This window comes from Zonotrichia leucophrys, chromosome Z (assembly GCF_028769735.1).
Source record: "Zonotrichia leucophrys gambelii isolate GWCS_2022_RI chromosome Z, RI_Zleu_2.0, whole genome shotgun sequence".
NCBI lineage: Eukaryota > Metazoa > Chordata > Aves > Passeriformes > Passerellidae > Zonotrichia > Zonotrichia leucophrys.
Window position 1 is genome coordinate 52,019,659 of NC_088200.1, and position 13,140 is coordinate 52,032,798.

Sequence of the window (13,140 nt, forward strand, 5' to 3'; positions counted from 1 at the left end):
ACCTCACCTGGAGCAGTATGTGTAGTTCTGGTGCCTCCAAAATGAAAATGACATGGAACAGTTGGAGCAAGTCCGGAGGAGGCCACGAAGTTGCTAATGGGAAAGGAGCACCTTCCCTATGAGGATGGCAAGAAGAAGGTGAGACTGTTCACTTCACTTGAGTGGAGACATCATAGCAACATTCCAGTATCTGAACGGGGCCTACTGAAGAAAGCCAACGAGGGATCCTTCTTCAGGAACTGTAGTGACAGGACAAGGGGGAGTGAAAGACGGGGGGTTTAGATTAGATACTAGGAAAAAAGTCTTTACTGTGAGGGTGGTGAGGAACAGGTTGCCCAGAGGCTGTGGATGCCCCATCCCCAAAAGTGTTCAAGGCCACTTTGGACAAGAAACCTGGCCTTTGAGCAACCTGGCTGCCCCTATCTGTGGCAGTAGGGTTAGAAAAAAATTATCTATAAGGTCCCTTCCAGACCAAACCATTCTATGATTCTATGATTCTTCATCGCTTTTCTGACACAGCTGGATGTAGTCAAAGTGTATCTCACCAAGCATTCATCTATTCTGACACTATTTTGGATAAGGTAACATAATTTGGGATAAGGGATTTAGAAAAGGAGCAGAAATATGTAAAATACAGCCCAAGTGCCTACAGTCAACTGAAAAGGATTGTTCCTGGATGCTTCTGTTGTATTTGACTGAGCACAGCCCTGTTGCCAGTTGGTTTCTTCTACAGCACAAAGAAACAATGAGATTTTAGATGGAATAAGGAAGAGGGTCTTTGCATTTCTCTTAACTGTAGAGTGGCCTGAGATTTCAGCAGTAAAGCTTGAGATCAAACGCTTTTGTCCCCTGGGATCAAATAGTTCAAATCACAAACATGACGCCCCCAGGCAAACTAAATTGAAAAACATGGACAGGACAGGCTCTTGCCCTGAAAGAAAATAAACAAAACACCTAAGTCAGATTTCAAAGATAGACTTTAGGATAAAGTCACATGGACAAAGAAATGGAAAAAGACAGTTTGCCCTAAAAGCGTAGAATTTTTTAACTTTCAAAATTTCAAACACAGAGATTATGCTACAATGGTTTTGCAGGGCTACATGGCTGCAAAACCATATATATTAAAATAAATATACTTTGAAAACATAGCTTTGAATGTTTTTAGATGAATCATGGATCACAGGCTTTCCTTGTGTTTTTAAGTTGTATATTTCCCTTGAAAAACATCAGCATTTCAATTTCATATATGATATAACTTCTGCGTTCTTACTTCAGTTCTTTTATATCACTTGGTCAATCCTGTCAAGAAATTTTCATTATTGTTCTGCTTTGTGGATGATCTGGACAACACTCCTCTCTAAACAAATCTGAATTATTTAAAAGAGACCATGATTTATGATGAAGATTTTCCTTCTTACATGATCACAGTTATGTTTTAGATGAATTATCCACATACAGCACTTTTTAGTAATAGTCAATTCAAAATGCTTTCAGTTTTACAGTTTACAAATTTATGCTCCTATTTTCATTTTCCTTGTTGCTTTATATTACCAAGTGCCTTTCAGATTTACTATGCTTCATCAATAAGAGATGTCTTATAATATGTCTTAGAACTGCTTGCTCAATATAACTACCCGTAAAGATTATGTTGATCTGAGAGTGATAGCTTTTTCATTCTACTAACAACTTCCTCTAAATAAGAAAAGAAAGGTTTTATTTTTTTTCTGCTATGATAGTAAGAACAAGACTTAATTATATATCCATTTCCTTCAACTAAGCATTTTAAGAAAAACAATACTTTATATGCTTTTTTTTTTAAATAATGGGTTTTTTTTAAAAAGGTACTTTTGCTTCCCCAGAAAGTACCCATACTGGAAAATGTTTATTTATATTTGCATAATGGGAAAATTTAAAATTATTTTGCATGTAATTTGTTCATCAGTTTCAAAAGTCCTAAGTTGCAGAAGAAAAATACAAACCAACTTTGCTTGATGGCAAAAAGCTACACAAAATCCACTATAATTCAGAAAAATGTGTGTTATTAAAAATAATGAGCCCTTTACCACAGCACATTATGATTGATAAAGAAGTGTTGAAATCCTTCAGGTACACTGCTGAAAAGTCTTTTCTCTAAAGATATCTTTCAGATTTTGAAATGGAAAATAATTTGGCAGTGAGAGTCTAAGAAGTGGGGGAAAGAGAAAGAAAAGTCCCTGGACTTACATCTCTTTCAGCCCATGGGAAACTATGATGTGATGTAATTTGACCACTCCTTATTAAAAATGTGAGTACTGCTATAAAGTATTTTAACAGAGTGTATCTGCAGTGAGTTATTTTTTAATAATAACTTACTTTCTATTAATTTTCACAGACACTAGGAACTAGACTTACTTTGGAGAAGCAAGCATGCTTATCAAGAATTTTTTCCAAAACTTTCAATGAAAAAATGCATACCTGAGTACTGCTGTAACCTCCAGAACAGAAACATAACATACTCAGTACGCCTACTGAGTATTAATATGAGTATTATAAAAGCTGTTATTTTGGCATGTTTCTTCCTGGACATTGCAATAAAGGGAAACCAGGTGGAAGAATGCCCTATAATATTTCTGGTTTTTTATATCAAGGTACCGCAATGATTACTTCTTAATAAATTTATTAAATAATAAGATTCCCTCAACTACAATCAACAAAGCTGAAGAGAGAAGTTTCTTTTTACTTATACTTTCCATCAAACTGATACCTGAGAAAAGTGTGAGAGTATGTGTGTCAGGTTTAAATGTTGTCTGGGGTTAAATCACAAGAAACCTCCAAAAAAAGAAAAGATTATATTGAGATGGAAGACAAGACACAGACATACTTCTTTGTTTTAGTTTTTGTAATAGCTAACTCCCTTAGGCATGTGTTAAGAGAATTATTTGGCTAGTTCTCTTACACAGTATTTATCTTACATAGTACTCTTATATAGTATTTAATATATTTATTAATAATAAATACAATTTTTATATCTTTTCCATGGCTTTTCAATAGGTTAGCTGGAAAGTTATTTAAAATGAAGAAAAAGTATATTTAGGAGGACAATAATTTCTAACTTAGGTGATAATATCAACTGATTTTGGTTCAAAGGAAAGATTTTTAAAATAGCCATATTGGGTATTTTAGGATTAGGCCTCTGATTCTCAGCTTAAAAGCAGCCTATGCTTTCTTTTTACAAAACATGCAATTTAAGCTGTCTACATTTTTAGATATTTCAGTAATTTTAAAGTAAAGCTTAATATATGCTTGTTTTGAGGGAGGACTTTAATAGAAAAAGTTTATTTTAAGTATGCTTTCCACCTATTCTTTAAATCCAGTCCTTCTATTTATTTATTGGATATTTTAGGGCATACACAGTTTAACTTAAGTCACTGACCTTCAGATGCTGAATTATAAAAATTATATCTACACCCAGGGATGTTCTGTAAATAAAGACTTAAAAAAGAGAAAAATAAAATAAACAACAACAATAACAGCACAAAAAACCAAGGAAAACCAAGCAGACATTAATCTGACACCACAGGCTTGAAACTCTCAACAGTAACACAGTGAGGTTTCCCAGCCAAAGTCTTTGTCATTTATACTGCATTGTGTGAAACATAATTTAGTGTTTGTACATTATTATAAGTCCCACTGCCTTTTTTTTCTTCCTTAAATTACGTAAAATAATCATGAACATAGCTAACATAGCAAAAATGACAGGCTTGAGTATGGTATTTTATGTAATGTGCAGTTTCATTTGGATGAGAGTGGCAGTGACAACAAATTAAGTAAATATTGGCCAACAGCAGTCTTTCAGTTGAGTATAAATTGGCACTGCCGTCACGCCCATCTGTCCAGTTAGGCTGTGGGAACATTGATTGTGTCCTGCTGCACCTTTTTTTTGAAAAATGTCAAATATAATCCTTTATTAGACTCAGAAAACAGCACTTTTGAATTCTATTTCAAAAAGAGAGAAAAATGCTTCATACATATACTGCAATATAAAGTAAATATTTTTGCCAATTAAGAACTGTCTTTGGGTGGTTAATTATCATTACAGATCTGCCATTAAAACTCTGCTTCTCTGTGTACCAGGGCTACTAGATAATCTACATTCCTAATTGCCCTTTTTTGCTAACTTAGGGAGGAGTGATCTTTCAGGTATAATTCCAAACACTACTTGTTTTTAATTCAAAGTCAACCTAATAGATACATTTGGAAAATACTTTTGCCGCAAAGGCAGTCAGGACAGAATCATGGATATACTTCTTCAGTAACCCAAGAGAATATTAGGGGGGTTGGAGCAGCAGCACGTTTAACCAGAATTCTCTGTATTCAGAAAGGACGTTCTCTGCCAATGGGACAGCATCCAGAAAATACCTTGTCTGAAGGTTGAGTTAATCATCATCATCATTCACATTCTTTAAAAGTTTTTACATTAACTAGAAGATAATACTAGCGTACATGTGTAGGAAAATAGGCTGTGTCAACATTGTTTTTTCAGAAGTGCTAGAACATCATTTAACATTTGGTTTTCTGTTAAAGAGAGTTAACATTATTCACTGTAAGATTTTTATTTATGAGAATGCTTAATAAAATTGAAAGGATACCTGCAGTGAAAATTATCACTTGAAACACAAGTAATATATATAAAGCCTAGCAATTTGAGTCCATTCTCAAAAATTCTTCAACCTTTTACATGTTTCTCTTCTGTATATAAGAAATTTTTGTAGAAGCTATAGTTTTGTTACAGATTTAACGAAAATGATACTAATAATCTGGTGTTCTACTGTCCTTGACTCTCATAATTAATTTGCAACACTTCTTTCACTGGAAGTTTGTTCTGTTCCTTATTATCTACAGAATTTCCCCACTACCAGCAAACACTCCCATTTCAAAGTTAATGTTAAACAAGAAAATTAGTATGTATATGCATAAAGTTATTTCTCATGCATTTTAATAACAAAATGATAATCAAGAGATCAAAGTAGCCATGCTAATACAAACTCTAGGCTCTTCCTGCATTTTAGTTTTTCTGGCAGACTAGATTATTTTGATTGCAGAAGATCTCTTCATACTGGTGCCACATTTAGCCTAGACGTATGTCATAGTCAAATGCACCAGAAAAAAAAGAACCTGTGAGTTGTCAAGATTTACAGAAAAGCCATGTTGAATACAAGATATTGAATTCACTCTCCTTCAGTAAAGTAAAAACATGTAGCTGTGCAAGCTGTGCAACCCTGGCTAAGGCTTCCTTTTTTTTTTACAGGAGCGTGTTAAAACACAGGAAGCAGGACCAAAAAATATGTTGCAAACTTCCAGCTAATTATAGTTTGCTATTTTTCACTATGCTGTTTTTTCCTTTAATCTTCTCCTTTTATTTTTTTCATTCCTAGTCAGTGAAATACCTGCTTTCAAGTGAGAATATGAGGGAATCTTTTTATTGGTTCGTTAATCAGTAATGAGTGGGTGAGACAGGTCAGAAATTCTTGTAGTATTTTCTCCCACTTATATTTTTCCTTCCTCATCTTTGTTTCTCTGCATAGTGTTTTTATTTTTCCTTTTCATCACAGAAAGTGAAAAAAGTTTAAAGAAAGTTAGACTTTATAATCTACTTCTCCAAAGAGAGTTTTTGCCCACCCACTGGTCTACAACATACATGAGAAATTATTTTCCCAAATTTTCACTGCCGCCACTGAAATCCTTCTTGCAACATAAAAGTGTGTTCCTTTATTTTGATTTTCAATCAGTTGTTTGTAGTTAGTAGTTAGTCCCTTTGCAGGTGGTCACACATTAAATCTTTCTGTCTTTCAGTGATGCCAGATCTGTCTCCATTTTTTCCATTGTCCTCAAAGTACTGACACTTTTCTTTCTGTGGTATTTCACAGACAAAATAAGAGATCACCACAGGGCCATTATAGGAAACTGTGGTTCCTGGGAGGCAGATGGAATAAAGGAGAAAAGCTTAAAAAACATAGGTCAAGCTCTGTGAAAGAAAGGCCCCTCTTTCTAGCATGATTTTACTTTTCTGTAAAACAAATTGGTTAATTAGGACTATCCTCTCTCAATACTATGCTCCATCACCACATGACTCTTTCTTAATGGAGTTCCTGAACATCTATATCAGATTTGTTCAGCTGTAGTTTTCCTTTTTAATTGAAACTAGACTAAAATGAAGTAAAAAGCATGTTGAAGTTACTGCTTCTTTTCTGCTGTCTATTTCTGTGTGATAGTTATCAAAATGCTCAGAATTACTTTCTTCTCCCTAATCTTTATTCTCACACAATGTCTCTAATGTGTCAACACTCAGAGCCATCTCTGGTGCTCAACCATCAGAAAGAATCTCTGATCCCCAAGAACTTAAGCAGCTCCACTTTGACAATACAAATCCATTGATTGTTTTGGTCTTTTGATTATCTACTTTTTCCCCCAGAGTAGGTGTAAAAAAGAAAAATCATGACTAGACTGTTATGGCTCCAACATCAAACAGAAGTCCCCATTTTTGTAACAGGGCAATGAATGTCACATTGGTAGGGACTTGCAAAACCGGGAGAACGAAGGTTCCTTGCAAATCCTTGCAAAACCAGGATTTATTCCCACTACTCAGTCTTGGCTATTCACTTAAATCATTGGCATCATAGCAGTAACCTGTGATCAGTCTGGTTTCTAGAACCCTGAAATTTTGAAGTCTTGTAGGAGATCAGTAAAAGTCACAAGGGATCAGACTTTGTTACTCTCAATAAGATTTTGTGCAGTGCTAATTCAGTATAGGAGAGCTCACCTGTTGTTTTCAGAATGCCAAAAACACACTGAGAGTTATGAACAGGATAACAGCAAGAAAAATGAAGTTCATAAACACACAGTCACTATTCTGCTTAATTAAACTTAGTTAGAGTACTAAATAGCTAGAATCAAACTAACTACCCAGCTTAATTTAGGAAAGGAGAAATCACTGTAATTCAGAAATACTGAACCAGATGATAATTTCTGGATAAAACCTGACAGCACCAAACACAAATAACCATTTAATCCCAACTGCACCCAGAGACAATTGCAAACTCTTTGACTGTCTGTAGTGTGACTGATATTTTATCAAAGCTTGTGTCCTGGTTTCTTTCATTACTGCTGTTTGTTTTTCAATAAAAATACCTTAATTTTTGATGTCCAGGCCATTGCGTATGCTGTCCAAAGAAAGGTTCCTTTCGATTTTTAGCACTATCATCCAATACAGTATATGAACTATGAAAGCCTACTCTTTCTATTTCTGGTTTTTCATTTCTTATGTACTTTGTAAGTAAGACTAAAACTTCCTCTATGTTTATCCTTGGGTTCTTGCTTTTGCCTTTCTTACTAGAAAAACATGTCCTGTTTTCACTTCGAAAAGACTGTTCAAAGGTTCTTGCTGATTTTAGAGAATACCAGAAAATTCAGATATATCCCTGCTCAGTAGTGCACATTTGTCTATAGGAAACCATAGCTTTTCTTGTAGATATGTTTGTGCTAATTTTTAACATGCACCACCTTTTTAAAAATCTTATTTTCTGGTTAACTGTTTCATTTAGTTTTTTCTTGCCACCATTTAACCTGTGATCTCTTTGCTGCATCTCTCACTGACATTATTGTTGCACTATGTGCTGATAATAGTTTGTTGACTCAATATTCCATCGACAGCTATGGTCTTTTAATGGTCACATTCCTACTAGTGTGTTCATGCTTATAATCTTTCTGATTTCTATTATTTCTGCTGCATCACTTTAACTTCCTAATTTTAGCTTGAACCATAATCAGCTGAAAGCATTTGCAGACATGTGGGAAAGTTTTATTTCACTAATTTAAAGTAATTTCTATTATGCATAAAGAATGTCTACTTCCTGTAAGCTGTCTTTTCATATTCTTTTTTCCTAGAAATTACAACAGATATCCATTAATATTTGATTGTCACTGGTTTGCTCTTGCCTGGACCCTGCCTTCTCCTCACAAAATCAGTGAAGAACCCCGAATTAGCTATAGCTAAAACATTATCTGGGTGCAGGACTCACACCCATGCAATCAACTCTGCTTGAGCGCCCAGCTGCAGGCAGCCTCTGGTGATGCATCTTGCAGGAAAAACCTGGGCACGACAGACCCTGGGCTTTCCACACGGGGTGTTCTCATGCGCAGACAAGCTGTGGAGGTGTCTACACACAAGAGCTGTATGCTGATGTTTTGAACAATTTTACAGCACACTTCCTTCCGCTACTTATTTAGGGCTTTTTCATGTAAGGGTGAGGTTTCCCCACACCTTAGCCAATTCTGGGGTATTAACTGTCTTATGCCACTTAATTGTCTTGGAAATCCAGTTCTAAGAACTTCATGGCTTCACTCAATGTTCACAATTCTTAATTCTTTATCTTTTTAAAATTATTATTATTATTATTTTGCTCCATATTTTGAATAAGTTGAAAAGTTAAGCTAATGTTATACAGCAAAAAAACACACAAGGAAAGATTGTCTTAGTTTAGAAGGCAGTAAGACATTTAGAAGGCAGTATACCAAAAAGGTAAATTTGCACCAGAGTGCAGAAAAGAAGCTAACCCATGGAACAGGCCTACATATATTTCATATACATGCATTACAACATCTCTGTAGCTGGTATAAATTTCTTTATCTCTAGAACATCAGCTTAGATGGGCTAATTTACATCAATAGAGGAGTTAGTCCATCTGACACTGCCTTCTCCTCTCATCATATACAAAAAGGAAAATGCTACAACACTTTCTGCTGAAGTTTCACAATTGTTCTGAGTGGAATTTTGAGCCCTCAGCTTGCTCAGCAGTCTTTCATATGTCTCCCATTTGCCAGATTCAGGGGTAGGGTGTTATAGGTTTGTTTTGAAGTGCTGAAGCAGAGTTACTGAAATTCATGGAACTGTTTTCTTAAGCAACCAAATTGTACTCCCTTATGTACATAAGATATACAATATATATTATTGGATTTTTTTCCTTAATCTTTTAAAATTACGTATTTTATTTAGCAGGTAATTAATAGTCAGTAAACATTCAGTAACACAAGAACTCATGCTCCTTTTTAAGGCATACCTAATTAGAAACAATAATGTTATAATCTAAAGCATTCTGTAATCTAAATAACCCCCAACAGAGCTCATTACCTTAGAAATACAAGTGTCTTACTAGAAAAGATATTCCATCTCAAGAGTCCTTTTAACGGTGCCCAAGGTCTTTAGCTAACTTTGCCAGGCCCTCAAACACAGAATATTAAGAAGTACATTGAAACTATTTTGTACTGACAGCTACCATTTATAGAGAATGCTTCTTCAACAGTGTCATTGATTAATTGCGAAATGGAGTTAGAATACTCATAGATTTGTCCCCAGTGCAATGGGACACAGGTAGGGGAGGCAATGTTGCACGTATCTCACAAATTCGTTCAAGCTAGAGTTTTTGTGACTTTCTTGTCAAATAATAGATGTAAAAACCATGAAAGTATATGGTAAGATGTATTCATACAAATATAAGACATCGGTTGGCATATATAGCTATGTAGCTTTCCTATATCATTCATTTTTTTCTCAGCATGTTACAGCCCTCTGAGTAACAGCAAACTCTATTCCCAAAATACACATTATCTGCATGTGATCTTCTGCATAAAGATCATATTGGTTTATATTTGTTTCCTTGTTAATTGTTGTACTGCTTTTATTTATTTTTCACACATATCCTGTCCAGGTCTATAAGTACAAGTTTCTTCCTAAAAGACATAAAAGGAGAAAAAAACACTGAAAAATCTTTTCTGCTGACCTAGAAAGGCATTTAATTTCTTTTCCACAGAAAGAGTACACTGTCTTACTCTAGCTGCAGCTTTATGTGAAGAGACAGCAGTGGGAGGAGAAACGTGCTCTTGAAACATCTGCACAACCTTGATGATCGTACTTCAGATAGTACTTAGCAGATCTTTATTACGTGTTTTCTGCAAACTAGATATCTGTCTTACAGCACAGGACTTCAGACTTGTCAGGCTCAAAACAGCTCCCCTGAAAATTTTGGCTAGAATCAGCGTTTTCCTCAAGGCATTGTCTGAAGTTGTTGGACTAGTTATTTATGCTTTTGTTTTGATTTGTTAGTTAGCTGCCCCAAAACAGATGTATGCTCACAAAATCACATATTTCCAAGGAACTCTTCTGATAGAATTATCCAGAAACTTACGTGAATGATTAATTATTTTAGATATATATTACACATTTGATTGAGGAAGGAAAGAGGACAATGGAAGCTGGTAGTTTTATATGGTTTTGCTGATTTCTTATTTATTTATTTATCTCTTTTCCTGAGAAACTTAAAACAAAGTATGTTGTCTGTCCATATATCTGCCCATGGATGATTTTAGTGGTTTGAATGTACTAGAGGTCATACTATATGACAAGCTGAAAAGCTTCCTTTCCCTTGAGGACAGGGCAAATGCTTTCAGCCCTCAGCTTTTAATATGTTTTAACCTATCTTCTCACAACATACTCATATCTTATAATTAATTAATTTAAAAATTTTTACTTGTGTGGCTTTTTATATTAATAATTTAAAATGCAGGAGCAGATGTATTTATTGCAAGCACATTTCTCATATCATCAGATGGACTGTTCTCCTTTTGACAAGTGTTAAAATCCTGCCTGTTGTGAATGTGATCCAGATAAGAGGGGCAAATACATGATTTTTATGCAGTGGTATCATCATTATAACATACTTTTGCATTAACCTTTCCTAACAGTGTTGCTTTGACAATATCACAGAGCAGAGCACTCCTGTATACCCAAGATCAGGGCTCACTCCATTTCTTAGTGTCTCAAATAAAATAGTGATCCGTTTCAAGAGCACTGTTTTGAACCAATGCTATCAGCCCATGTGAAACAGAATGCTGCTAAAGTTAAAAAGGACAGGTTAAAAGGACTTCCCCAAACATCAAGATGAAACTCTCTAACCTCCTACATTTTCATAAAGCAAAGATTTTCCGACTTAAAAAGTGGAACTGTTTTGCCTCTAATGCTTCTACGTGAATGCTGTCCCAGAATTGGATGGTCTGATGAGTAAAAGAACTTTTAATTTCAATTTCTAACATTTATTCATTACAAAAATCTGTGTTTTGATGAATTTCCACTCTCAAACATTTTTCTCCATGTGTTTATAATTAGAAATAATGTTTTTTTTAAGTTTCTGGTTTGCTAGCATGACAACAAATTCTGCAAATTTAAAAGTTTTACCTTAAAATCTTCTGCATTTTCCTCATTGGCCTAACATCCTTTCTATATGTTTTTTATATGTATTTCTTACGTTTGAAGTGTCCATATACTGTTGCACAGAACTGGATTGATAGAATATGATTTCACTTGCTACTTCTATTGACTTATTGCTTTCATATCTACTGGCTGCACTGGTGCTTCATGTTCACTCAAAAGGCATCAGATAGACCTTCCACCTCTGTTATATATTTAACAAGATGCTGCAAAGTTTTATATTGCTTAATCTTGCATTTATATTCCATTTCTAGCTCAAATATTCACCCAAATGCATATGCATGAACTTTTAAAAAAATTTGTGTTTTGAAACAAGTGAAATTTTTCAAGTTTTAAAGCGTTCATTTATTTGGTATACAGCTATAATACAGAATCATTCATCTGTCAGTTTAAAATAAAAAGTTATTAAAAAAATGTTAAAAATATATTTAATAAAAATCTGTGCCATAATAGAAACAAAATTCCATAATGTTAGCACATCATGCAGAAGATAACTATTTGCTAAAATTTCTACTTGTTCATGTTTAGCATTAGTATATCAAAGTCAATACAAGTCTGAAGTCATCATAAAATATTTTCATTTATTCTGTTCAATTTTATAAACTATCTAAACCATGCAGCAAATACAGATTTTTCATCACCTGTTAAGTCTAGGAAGTGTAGGAAAAATCAGAAAACTGTTTTTACATATGAAGGCCCACATAACTGTCAATGTATCTGAAACTTCTAATAAAGGGATACCTTGAAAATGAATAATAAGAAATTTATTTCAAGAGCAGAGAGAATGAAAGCATTTGGATTCTGCAGTACAAAGTGTATTTTGAAATTCACATAAAATAGTTAAGTATGTATGATACATATTAAACATTTTTAATATTTATTAAGGTGAGAATTATCATAGTTGGTTACATTAAGCAGAGTTCATAATACCTCATGCTTGACTTGAGTACACAGTCAAATTTTCAAGAGTCTGACTTCACCTCCATTAGTGAATGCATAGAGGGTGTGCTTTGCTATCATCTCTCCTGCTCTTGTCATGACCCAACAGTGTGATATTGAGTGTCACTTTCTTAGTCTGCAGAGTCTTTTGAAAGGAAAAAAGGTTCTTCAAAATTTGGTTGTATACTGAAATGTGTCATTATCAGTAGTGACTCTGAATTGCTCTTCAGGACTCTGTTGATCCTGAGAGAAGCATTAGATCACAGCGAAAGGATTTATGGAAGAATTCAATCCGAGCAATAGATAAAGCAGGTCATCAAGGCAGTTTCATGAAGAGAGCAAAACTTAAAAAAAAGGAAGCAATCGCAAGAGAGCAAAGAAATCAATTAGATTCCAGAAGCAATGCTGAAAAGCATTTTACATGCATACCACTTGCTACATCTTATTTTATTTGCATCCTAATAATTCAGTGTTGATGTTTCTCCAAGGGACAAACAATCTTTGAGAACTAACAAAAATTTTTAGCAGCTTCTGCCAGATTACAAGGAAAATGGTATACAAATACAATAATTTAGAGCTTTACAATAAAATCTGCGGAGTAGCAGGTCTAATAGATATGGAATTTTTCGAAAATGGTTTAAACGACCAGTATGTTTAGTAAATATCTTTGTAGAAGTCAGTTTTGAAAACTCAGAGATTGTAGAATCCCAACAATTTTGTTTTCTTATTTTTTTTCTGCAGTCACTTTCAAAAACATACAGAAGTCTCCAACCCCTTATCGGAAGAGCAGGAAGGCCTTAAGAATGGTGAAAATTCCTACTGTATCCAACAGTGCTTCAACATGTTTCTCAGTTTCTTTATTATTCAGAATAAAATATTAACAAATTCTCATTTTCAGGAGT